General features: G+C 40.2%; 1 protein-coding gene across 1 annotated transcript in view; it reads left to right on the plus strand.

Moving 5' to 3' along the window:
• Window positions 1-12,665, plus strand: part of LOC149053591 (uncharacterized) — a 35,329-nt gene that overhangs the window by 865 nt on the left and 21,799 nt on the right. The window lies entirely within an intron of this gene.

A 12,665-nucleotide genomic window follows, 5' to 3' on the forward strand; every position in this document is an offset into this window, starting at 1 on the left:
TTTTAAAAGGAAGACAGTAGGACGTATACAGATAATTTCAGGGACAATAAGTGGCATTCAAGGCTTTATAATAATGAGACTGTGTCGCTGAAGTCACAGATTTGTATTATGGCTTGATACATTAGTCTTGATAGACCCGTCAGCCCCCGTTATAAAAAGCTGAGCTCGGAATCCATGTTACATGCAGGGAGGATGTAGTTTTTAATTACTTGGTGATTACTCACCCCAATAAAATCAAATTAATCTTTAATAATTTATACAAGCATCCATTCAAGCACTTCTCAGCCTTACTTTCTTTGAAGCGCTGAGTTGGGAAAAGGGGGAAGTGGGGGAATAGCCCTTAGAGGCCTATTTTTACTACCCAAAGGGAAGTGCGTCTCGTTGTGTCGTTCAATCGTCCTTGATTTCGATGGATGAAAAGAAAACTCAGGTACTACATCATTTATTCGAGTCTCTCATTAAGGCTCTCTAAGAGTCTTATTCATTGTGCATTAATTTTAGTCCAGAGGATGTGACCATCACTTCTGAATGCGGGTTGCAAGTTTCAATTCTGCAATAAAAAGACAATCTGTATAAAACAAGGTAAACTTTATTTATGCTGGAATGCTGATTATGCGACGCTGTCGAGAGATGTACCCATTAGTCGCATCTTCTTCGTTTTCAATACATCTGCTTGTAATCAAGTGTAGATACCGGTCGTAAATTTCTCAGTAATATGCTATAATCGAGAAACATCCAATGTATGAACCTCGACTTGCATAAAATTATGCATGTTTTGTTGTTTTTCCTCCCAAATTGTAGGAGGGTCTTGTAATGATAGGACTGTGGTGCAAGATATCGTGACCTTGTAGAACCATGTGTTTTTAGGCTAGTAGGCCATCAAACCTGTCAAACATGGAATTTACCCTCGATTTACACTCGAAGCTGGACATCTGTCGAGTAGCGTCTCCCATCACATACATCGCGTCAGAAGCCCTCGATATATACACTCTGGTTTAACCTTTACCTCCAAGGAAGAGAAAGGTAGGATCGATACAGTCTTCCAGATGTGGAATAATTACTGTTTGGCAAGACGAACACAATTTTCGAGCGCTAAACAAATTTCAGTCTTAGTAGAGCGGACTGACATGTAAGAATGTAAGTGGATCTGGACTCATGACCAGAGAGATGCCTTCGAAGAGATCAAAGACGCTGTTAAAAAAAGCGGCAGAACTCAAGTACTTCAGAAAGGGTGACCCAACAGAGGGCCAAGGAGATACGTTCAAGAATAGAATTGACTTTTTACTAATTTGGTCTTTATTATGCAGAAGCTCTTAGTATCAGCACCCAAGAAGCTAGAGTGCCTTGTTACCACTTCAGCAGTATGACTACGAGATAAGCTACAAGCGTAGGAAAAGGATGCTGCCGGCCGGCTATCTATCGAGAGCTTTCATGAAGGACTGGGAGCTTACCCGCGCAGAACAAGTGGTCGATCGCATTCATACCAACCATTTCCTTTCCGTTTCGGATCACCAACTCAATGAAACTCAGAGAGAGAAATTTGTGAGCCAACTCTACAGAAGCTAAAAAACACAACCTCGGATGGCTTTCCTGATACAAAAGATGATCTTCCAGCAGTCATCCATCCGAGCCGCTCTAGACGAGCCTCAAGCACCTCCGTTAGCAGACGCTACAATATGACCTAACAACTAGACAAAGCCACGGCGGCAAAACCAAGAACTGGCCAGTCACTTCTGTAACACCTGACAAGCTCCAAGCAATGGAGACCAGACCATTAGATCTGGACGGTTGTTAAAGCCGTCAAGTTACTTGCAGGACTATGCTGACTATAGACCACCAACCCCACCCATCTACCGCTTAAGAGTTCATAGCCACAGAGTACATATCACTGACTGTAAGGCATGCAAATTTTGCTTCACGAAGCCTAATCAGGAGACGAACATGCCGGTTTTCTTTTAATCATCTCTTTTGAAGTCCGAAGCAAATTATTTCAAACGTAGTTTTTATTTTAAATCATGACTATACCTGGCATTATAAACCTGGACATAGCGTTCTAGTTCGCACCTGCTCAATTTAACACGCTGTTTATAATTTTTGATATAACTATTGAGACGTTTGTGTCATTTTTTTAAAATTTTCCACTCTTGTCCTTTATCGGTAACCATCTACAGAACTTCAAGAGGTCAGGGTTGACAAGACCACTCGAAATCAATGGGAAAACTACTTTAAAGGAATGCTAACTCAGCTTTTATATGCACGTTGTTGATGCTCAAAGGAACGATTACAAAATCATAAAAACAGAGGTAAACATTATAAGTAATTTCGTGACTAAGACGTAGAGACAGTTATTAACATATTATTAGCGGTAAAGAGATCCTGTAATTGAGCAGAAATAGCTATGGCTTTTTGTACTTTAAGCATCCAACCTCTTATCACGAGTCTACAGGTAACGTCCACAGCAAAGCAGTGCTCGTTCGCCGATGATGCAGGTGGGACAGGCTCTACTACAGAGATGAAGAGAAGTGAGACATGTTGAGTACCTTGGGTCCAGACTTTGGCTACCTCTCAAACGGCAAAGAGCGCTGGATTATCGCAAAGCCGAACAAGTAAGAGAGTGTGAAAGAAGTATTTAAGGAAACGGTCATTAACATTAGTGAAAGCGAAGATACATCTGGTCGCGGCGATAAGTTCACGGGAGTATCAGGAGGATTACATCAGTGAGGTGTCTGATTGGGTGAGCGAGGTAGTTTAATTGGCAAAGTTCGCTCAGAAAAGAGGCACAGTCGTGCTATGCTGCTTTCACCTTCGGCTTAAAATATCCGTCGACTTACCTCCTCAGAACTAGGATCTACTAAAGCCACTGGAGAATGCAATATCTCCACTACTTATTGTTGCAATAACGGAACGCAATTGTAATCAGCCAGATTAAACGGGAGTTCCGTAATGCTGTCAAACTACAATATGACTGGCCAGTCCATGATATTCCCTCCTCATGTCCACGTGTGTATGCGGGAAAGTCTTTACGTTAGACCACGCCATGATTTCGTACAACGACATAATGAGCTGAGAGACCTGGACTCTGAACTCTTAAGTGCGGTATGCAACGATGTTAAAGGCGAACCCGTCCTTCAAGACATCAGCTGAGAACAACTGAACAGAGGAGCTAACAAAGCACAAGGCTGGTCATTCTTGCACATGGATTCTGCGAGCACCAACGATGGGCATTCTTTGACGTCAGGGTTTTTCCAACCAGATACCATGTCCTGGAAGAGCCTAGAGCCACAAAATATCTATGGTAAGTATGAGAATGAGAGGAAGCGACAGTAATCAAGGACAGTTCTCGACACTGAACATGGAACATTTACACCTCTAATATTTACCACAACCGGCGGAATTGGCTAAGAATGCTTGACTTCAGATAACACAGTCGTCTTGCGAAAATGATAGTTTTAGCGAAAAGCAATATGCAAAGTAGGGCAAAAACCTGTTTTTTCCTAATAAGATGCGCCTTCATCTACTCGAGGGGTCAAGATTAACGAGAAGAGTCGCTTGCGATGCAAAGAAAGCTGATTTTGACGTCCAGACAACAGAGAGAAGGAAGTCGACTCCGAAATTTTAGATTTCATCAGCTTTTAATCGATTTTTTTAACCGTAGTTATTTTAAACATGGATTCAATTTCTAGCCAAATATGGCTTTATTTTATTTAAATAAAGATCAATATTAAATCACAGTACATACCTGCTGGATAAAAAAGCTTGGAAAGACCTTTGAGTTTGAGCTGAGTTTGTTAGTTACGCCGAAGATAAACACTGACTGGAAAAGACCATCAATGAAGCAACATCACAAAGTTTTTAGCCACTGCGAGACAAATCAAAGCAACGTTCGGTCACATTTTAAGTACGCAGGTTAGTAATTTATCCCAGCATCAAAAATAAGTCGAAAAGTTATCTCATTGTGAATGGTTTTTTAAGACTCTAAAGGACAAAAGTAATCACCGGTGAAACCTGTACTACTTAGCGTATGAATTAAAGCCCATTAAAAGTACTTATTTTCCATGAATGTACAAGAAAGGAGGAGAGACAACAGGAAAACTCAGGCAGGCAGATATCATTTATTTGAGTCTCTCAAAAAGGCTCTCTAAGAGTCCTCTCCTCTGTGCATTTGATCCACAGATTGTGATCATCGCTCTTGAATGCGCGTTGCAAGTTTCAATTCTACGATAAAACGACAATCTATATAAAACAAAGTAAACGTTATTTGTGTTAGAATAATTATTAAGCAAAGCTGTCAAGTGGTATACCCACTGATTACATTTCTTCATTTACATTATAACTGTTTGTAATCGGGTGTGGACACAGGTCGCAAGTTACATTTTCTAGTTTGAAGAAAACCTGAAAAAGGTATTTGTGATATACTATCTAGGTAAGACATCCAATGCAGAATATGAACCTTGACTTTAAATTTAAAATAAAAATAAAGATAAAATTATGCCTGTTACGTTGTTTCCCCTCCAAATTGTAAGAGAGTTTTTTAATGGTAGGAGTGTGTTGCTAGATATCGTGACCTAGAAGAATTATGTGCTGTAGAGCTGGTAGGTCATCAAACCGGTTCAAAGACCAAACTGGTAAGCCATCAAATCTTAACAAATATGACGCCGCAAGCAGATACCAGCAGCAAAACATCAGTTCTCAGCCACAAACAGCGAAGCAAATCTTCGCTTCTTTGTGCCAGTTCCACCAAGGCTAGATCTTTGGGAGATTTAGAAAACAATTGCAAAAATTGACTTCAAACATGGAATTTACCCTCCATTTACACTCGAAGCTGGAAGACTACGAGCAGCGACGTTCATCACATGTATCGGGTCAGAAGCGCTCGATATCCTGGTTTACCCGGTAAACACAACACAAAAGTAAACGTTATAGGTACGTTCGTGGCTAAGACGTGGAGACAATTATTAACTTATCACTGGCGGTAAAAAGATCCTGTCACTGAGCAGAAGGGATCACACATAGAGCTCCGGTCGCTATGGCATTTTTTGTTCTTAGCGTCCAGCCTATGATCACGTGTCTACAGGTGGCGCCCACAGAAAAGTAGTGCCGGTTCCCCAATGATGCTGGTGGGACAGGTTATACTACAGAAATGAGATAGTAAGGCATGCAGAGTACCCTGGGTCCAGATTTTGGCTTCCTCCCAAACAAAACGAAGTGATGGATTATCGCAAAAGCGGACAAGACAGAAAGTGGGAAGAAAGTATTTAAAGAAACGGACATCAACATAACAGTATAGAATGGAAGGCACAACGGAGCACAGCGATAGGCTTACGAGAGTATCAAGAGGAATTCGTCAATGAGAAGGTGCCTGATTGGGTCAGTAAGGTAGGTTAATTAACAAAGTTCGCTTAGACACAGCCACAGGAATGCCATGCCGTTACCACGTTCGGCTTAAACATCGGTGTACTTACTTTCTGGCAACACTGCTTAAGTACCAGGATCTACTAGAGCCACTGGAGAATATAGTATCTCTAGGACTTATTACTTGGATAACGAAATGTAATCAGTTAGATACGGACATCCAGAGCTCCTATTTGCCTGGGAGGCGCCTGTACCTTGCAAATCCAAGGCAGGAACAGTCAAAGTGACAACGCACCTCGTTAAGCATCTCAAACGTCTTTAACACAACAGCTACCAGACGAGTCTCTTAGTAGTCGGCACACAACGTAATCAGTTGCAAAAGACCAGGAAAACTCAAAGACACCAAGGTAAGGGCACCACCAAAGATTAAGCTGGTGCTTGACCCGGCAGCTGAAAAAGGGTCATCGGTGTGGCTGACACTACTTCCTCTCCGAGAAATGGGCTCCAATTTGATTGAACAGGAGTTCTGTAACGCAGTCAAACTACAATATGGCTGGCCAGTCGACGATATTCCCTCCACGTATCCACGAGTGTATGCGGACAAGTCTGTACATTAGACAACGCCAAGATTTGTAAACGGGGCAGATTTATCATACAACGACATAATGAGCTAAGAGTTCTCGACATTGAACATGGAACCTTAACATTCCTAATATTTACCGGCAGAATGAGCGACTTCGATAAGAATAAAGTATGATTGTAATCGAAAGTAGTATCAAAACTGCTATTATAAATAACATTGTTATCACTACCACTGATTTCATAGCTGTGGTTGTATCATTTATTTGACACTTAACGCTCAGAATATTCACCAGCTTACAGTCATTGAAATGCGACCAATGTTCGATTTGATGGGATTTCATAAGGCAAGAAAAGACAAAATGCAACGTCAGGGAAAGAAAAAAAAGTTAAAGAACATTCTGTGTGTACCGCTATCAAATAATCAACTATAAGAGTTCACAGCTTTACCCTTACGAACTGTCGGTGGAAAATGAACCAAGTCTCAATACGACCATTAGGCAAAATACGAAATGCTTTAGAACAAAGTGGAAGTACTCGGTTTGAGTCCAGAAATGTTCTTTGGATTTTTATAGAGCTGTTTCATGCGTCCCTAAAGATTATTAACCCTTCAAGCAAGATCCTTCGTGAGCCAAAGTTCTGTGTTTGCAATAATTGTACTAATGCTGGAGACAACTTAAACTGCAGTTACGATTGTTCCTTGTCGGTCTTAAACAATAAATTGATATTTCTGTGAAACTTTATCAGCTTCAGAGCTCAGAAGCCTATTTTCAAAGATGGCTACTGTTCTAATGTTGTAAAATTACACACTATTTGTGGCTCTTTTATTCTGCCGTGACCATTGGAAATTAGCCTTTTCTTTAGCAGTCCTACCACAAATTAGTGACAAATGATAGAAAGGGAGTCAATTAAGTTTATCGGGGTTCCTCCTAGGAAGGATGTAATTGAAGAAATCATAGATTAATTTTGCTATAGGCATCAGCAAACGAAGAGCAAGATTTAGAAATGGATTTGTTCGGTGCTTACCCAAAAAACTCTAGCTGGTCAAATTATTGATGATAATGATAATGCGTTTAGATTGATAAGGCAGCTCAATACTTCTTGCAAACACTAACTGTCGTCTTTTGCTGAAAGGTACTTGGAAAACAACCAGTTGGAGGACTTGCCTAAAGACATATTCAGTAACAATATCGACCTAATAATGCTGTAAGTAAAAAAGTAAAGAGTATTTTCAATAGTTTTACTCCAGGCCTACTGAATTTGTAAGGGGAAGACAAGAGGACATAAACAGATAATTTGAGGGACAGTTGAAACATTTAAGGTATAACAATGATTAAACCTTGTAGCCAAGGTTATAAACTATGGTCACATTCTAAGTACGCAGACCATTAATTTATCTTAGCGGCCAAGTTGCAATTTATTGCGTGAAAAATTTATCTTCAGACCGATTTTGGTCAAAAGTACTTACCAGTGAAACCTGTAGTACTAAGCGTAAAGCGCATGAAATGTGCTTGTTTACAGCGAATGAGCCTGGAGAGACAACAAGAAAACTCAGGCACGTTATCATTTATTCAAGTCTCTCGATAAGGCTCACTAAGAGTCCTATTGACTGTGCATTTAATTTACTCCAGAGGCTGTGATTATCGCTTTTGAATGCGGGTTGCAAGGTTAATTGTGCGATAAAAAGACAATCTATATTAAACAAGATATGAGTTATTTGTGTTGGAATAATAACTATGCGAAGCTGTCGAGTGGTATACCCACTAGTCACATTCTCTTCATTTACAATATAATTGTTTATAATCAGGAGAGGACATTGGTCAAAAGTTACAATTTCTCAATTAAAGAAAATCTGAAAAAGGTTTTCGATATATTATCACGGAAAAACATCCAATGCAGAGTAAGAACCTCGAATTGCTTAAAACTATGCATGTTATGTCGTTATCTCTCCAAAATTGTAAGAGGGTCTTACAATGGTAAGACTGTAGTGCGAGATATCGTGAGCTAGTGACCTCAAGTGTTTTTGAGCTGGTAGGCCATCAAACCGGTTCAAAGTCCTGTTTACCATACTTTTTATAATAATTCGGGTCGCTAACGCTACATGGAAGCAGCTTTAAACCTGTGTTTCAGTCGAATTTAAGCTGACTTTAGACATAAACACAGCGACAGAATCTAGACAAATATGACGTGGCTAGCAGATAGTAGCAGCAATGCATCAGTTCCAAGCAACAAACATCGGAGCAAATCTTCACTTCTAATGTTCAAGTTCTTTCGAGGCTACAAATTCGTGGAGATCTAGAAAAATATTGAAATAAATAACTTGAACACAGAATTTATCCTCCATTTACACTTGAAGCTGAACGGCTATCGAGTAACGTCTTTCATCACATGTATCGGCTCAGAGGCCCTCCATATCCACCCTGGTTTACCCTTTATCCCTAAGGAGGAGAAAGGCCGGATCGATAAAGTCTTAGAGATGTGGATTAATTACTGCTAAGTAAGACGAACACGATCAAAAGTGCAGAGATTATAAGGGCTAGTGAGGTACTTTTTCAAATTCGTATAAAACCTTTCAAGAATGTAAGAGCCACTACGCCGCCTTTTACGCAAGAATGCTTCGTGGATCTAGACTCATGAGCAGAAAGATGCCTTCAAAGAATTCAAAGACCCTGTTTCTAAAGCAACAGTACTCAATTACTTTAGTAAAAGTGACCCAACAGGGAGACAAGAAGATGCGTCCAAGGATGGGTTTGGCTTTTTACTGTTGCAGCATTGTCAACCAGTGACATATATAAGTGGGGCGCTCTCGGTGGCAAATAGTAAGTATTCACAAGTAATTTTTGGCGTCGGTCCTTGGCATTAAGCGTATCCACCAATATGGACGGCTTCTTTGCTGCAGAAGATGATCTCCTTGCGGCAATCCATCCCAGGCGCTCCAGACGAGCCTCAAGTACTTCTGCTAGCAGACGCTCATATATTATTTTCACAACTAAGCAAAGTTATAGTGGCAATACCAGCAAGGCCCAGTCTCTGTCTGTAACACGAGACAAGCCCTAAGTAGTGGACTTCAGACCACTAGATGTGATCAAAGACCATAGGGCATGCAAACTATGCTTCATAAAGCCTGATCAGGAGACCAACACACCGGTTCTCTTTTAATCAGCTCTTTTGAACTCTTAAAAAAAAACTGGATTATTTTGCACAAAATTTTGATTTTAGGTCATGACTATAACTGGCAGTATAAACCTGAACATAGCGTCTTCTTCGCACCTGTTGGGATGAACATGCTTCATATAATTTTAAATGTTTTCGGGCACATGAAGACAACACTACATGACCGTACATAATCTTACCCGTAACATTAATTTTTGGGCAGCTTTATAATCTATTTAAGGCATTAATATGAAACACGAAGAGAAAACATCGCATCTTAAACAAACGAGTCTGTTAGCGGGTGTGTTTTAGGGCCTCATGTAGAACATGTTCCTAAGTCTTAGAGATATGGATTAATTACTGCTAAGTAAGACGAACACAATCAGCAGTGAAGAGATTATAAGGGCTAGTGAGGTACCTTTTTAAATTCCTATAAAACCTTTCAAGAATGTAAGAGCCACCACGCCGCCTGTTACGCAAGAATGCTGAGTGGAAATGGACTCATTACCAGAAAGATGCCTTCAAAGAATTCAAAGACGCTGTCTCTAAAGCACCAGTACTCAATTACTTTAGTAAGAACGACCAAACAGGGGGACAAGACGATGCGTCCAAGGATGGATTTGGCTTTTTACTGATACAGCATGGTCAACCAGTGACATATAGAAGTGGGGCGCCGGTTATACTACAGAAATGAGATAGTAGGGCATGCAGATTTTGGGTCCAGATTTTGGCTTCTTCCCAAACAAAAAAAAGTGATGGATTATCGAAAAGCCAAACAAGACGGAAAGTGTGAAGGAAGTATTTAAAGAAAAGGACATCAAAACAACATTATAGAATGGAAGGCACAACGAGGCGCGGCCATAGGCTTACGAGAGTAGCAAGAGGAATTCGTCAGTGAGAAGGTGTCTGATTGGGTCAGTGAAGTAGGTTAATCGGTGGAGTTCGCTCAGACACAGACACAGGCATGCTATGCCATTTCCATCTCGGACTTAAAACATCGGTGGATGCACTTTCTGGCAACACTGCCCGAGGCATCAGGATCTACTAGAGCCACTGGAGAAAGCAACAACTCTGAGACTTATTCCTGGAATATCGAAACGCAAGTGTAATCAGCTGGCAACGACCATGCTAGCCCTAATGTTCGCCTTGGAGGCGCCTGTGCCTTGCAAATCTAAGCCGGAAGTACGCTTCATCAGTCAAAGTGTCAACGCACCTCGTTAAGTATCTCAAACATTTCAAACACAACAGCTAACAGGTGAGTCTCTTAGTAAGTCGGCACAGAACGTAGTCACTTTCGAAAGACCAGGAGAACCACAAAAGATCAGGCGAGTGCTTAACCAAGTAGCTGGAAAAGGCTGACAATACTTCCTTTCCTAGAATTGGGCGCCAACCTGATTAAACAGGAGTTCCGTGCTGCTGTCAAACTACAATATCACTGGTCAGTGGATGATATTACAGCTGAACAGAGCATCTAAGAAAGCACAAGGCTGGTCACTCATGCACGTGGACTCTGCGAGCGCCAATTATCGGCATTCTTTGATGTCAGGGTTTGCCACCCAAATGCCGAGTCCTATAAGAGCCTAGAGCCTCAAAAAACCCACAGTTATACATGAGAATCAGAAGAAGCACCACTAATCAAGGACAGTTCTCGACACTTAACACGAAACATTAACATCCCTCATATTTACCACCACCGGCAGGAAGAGTGACTTCGATAAAATAAAATATGATAGTACTCGAAAGCAGTATCATAATTGTATCTTTGTCATCATTATCATTGTTATTATTGCTATGGTTGCTTTTTTTTTTCCACAAAATGGGCCCTTGTTTGGTAACCTTAACACTCAGACTCTACACCGGCTGCTTTCTCACTGAAATGCGATAAATTTCGATTTGATAGGATTTAATAAGGCAAAAAAAAGATAAGATGCAACGTCAGGGAAAGAAAAAGAGTTAAAGAACATTCTATGAAAAGGGGGGTGGAGGGGGGGGGGGGAGATGGCCACTACTAGAGTCCTATTTTTTTGCCACCCGAAGAGAAGGGCGCTTCGTTGTGTCGTTCAATTTTGCTTGGTTTTGAATCTGCTAAAAAGGATGAGTTTGTTAGTTACTCCACAGATAAACGATAGACCATCAATGGAGTGACATCACAAAGTCTTTAACCTCTATGTGACATATCAAAACAAAGTCCTGTCATATTTAAAGTAGGTAGTTTACTAATTTATCCTAGCATCCCAGTCAAACCTTGTTGCGTCCAAGAGTAGATTTAATCTGACAAGTTTATGAGGATCTAAGAGTCACCAGTACTCACCAGTGAAAAGTGTAGAACTTAACGTTCAATGTAAGGTGAAGAAAGGTGCTTATTTTCGATAACTGTACGAGGCCTGGTGAGACAAGAACAAAACTAAGGCATAACATAATTTTTTGGAGTCTCTCAATAACAAATCCATCCTTTGAGAGATAAAAATCACAGGGAGGACATTGTGTATGTAAAGTTAAAAAAAATAATTATTCAGACAATTTGTGTCTTGGTATGTTAAACTAACCCCCCCCCCCTCCCCCTGCAATCAACGTCACCTGGCTTGTAATAAGGACTGCTCTAAATGACAGTAATGACAGTGTGTAATCTTAGGTCTCAATATGTAAAACTGGGCAGATGACATCGGTTTTTAGACAATGTGACTTTGTCAGCAGATTATAATTCTTAAAAAATGTCATTTTCGAGCAAACACGGGGCCTGCACCATGTTTACAAGCACAATGTAATCAAAACCCCTCCCTATTGCTTTTGGTAGGCTGTTGGGCAACAAACAATTGAAGAAATTACCATCAGGCATTTTCAGCAACAACACCCATCTGAGATCTACATACCATTCTCATTTATATATCTTCATATTTTGCTCGCTTTATAAATTATCAAAGAAAACTTGTGAAGTGTATTCCGAAGTTAATGTGTTCTGAAGTTAGTGTTTTCAAAAACAATTTCCTTTTTAGTCGTAGTTTATTATATTGTATAATCTCTTTGTCAAAGACTACACTCCCAAGTTTCGCCTTTTAAAAGTTTTCCCATGATAAGCTTCTTTGGTCAAACAGTGGCATAGCTCGTCGAAAAGAAAATCTAGTAAACCAGAGAAAGAAATCTATACAGTGAAGGAACATCATACAGCGTCAATCTCCAGGTAACAAATCGAAACAGATTCAGGTCAATAATCCCTAGGACACTCCTTAATTAACCTATTGCTTTATCTTTGTGAAATGAAAGTCAAAAATACCGGTAGTGACATTTATAGTGTTTCATTTGCACACGGAGGGGCGTTCAAATGTTATCAAGTAGTTAGTTTGTTTATTACGATTTAGACATTCGTTCATATTCGGCATGTATTTACTATAGGAATTCGAAGTCCGAAGGTTTAAACCATCGTGACGAGTTTCCAAGTTGAACATGTGTTGTTTAACTTCCATAAGTGGAAGCGCATAGTTTGTCTAATAACTTGTCATAGAGCTGTTTCATACGTACTAAATAATTAACTAAAATATCTGTAAGTCATAGAGTTGAGACTCTTCTTTGTAGTTTTCATCCTA

Source organism: Pocillopora damicornis, chromosome 1 (assembly GCF_964200805.1).
Source record: "Pocillopora damicornis chromosome 1, jaPocDami1.2, whole genome shotgun sequence".
Taxonomy (NCBI): domain Eukaryota; kingdom Metazoa; phylum Cnidaria; class Anthozoa; order Scleractinia; family Pocilloporidae; genus Pocillopora; species Pocillopora damicornis.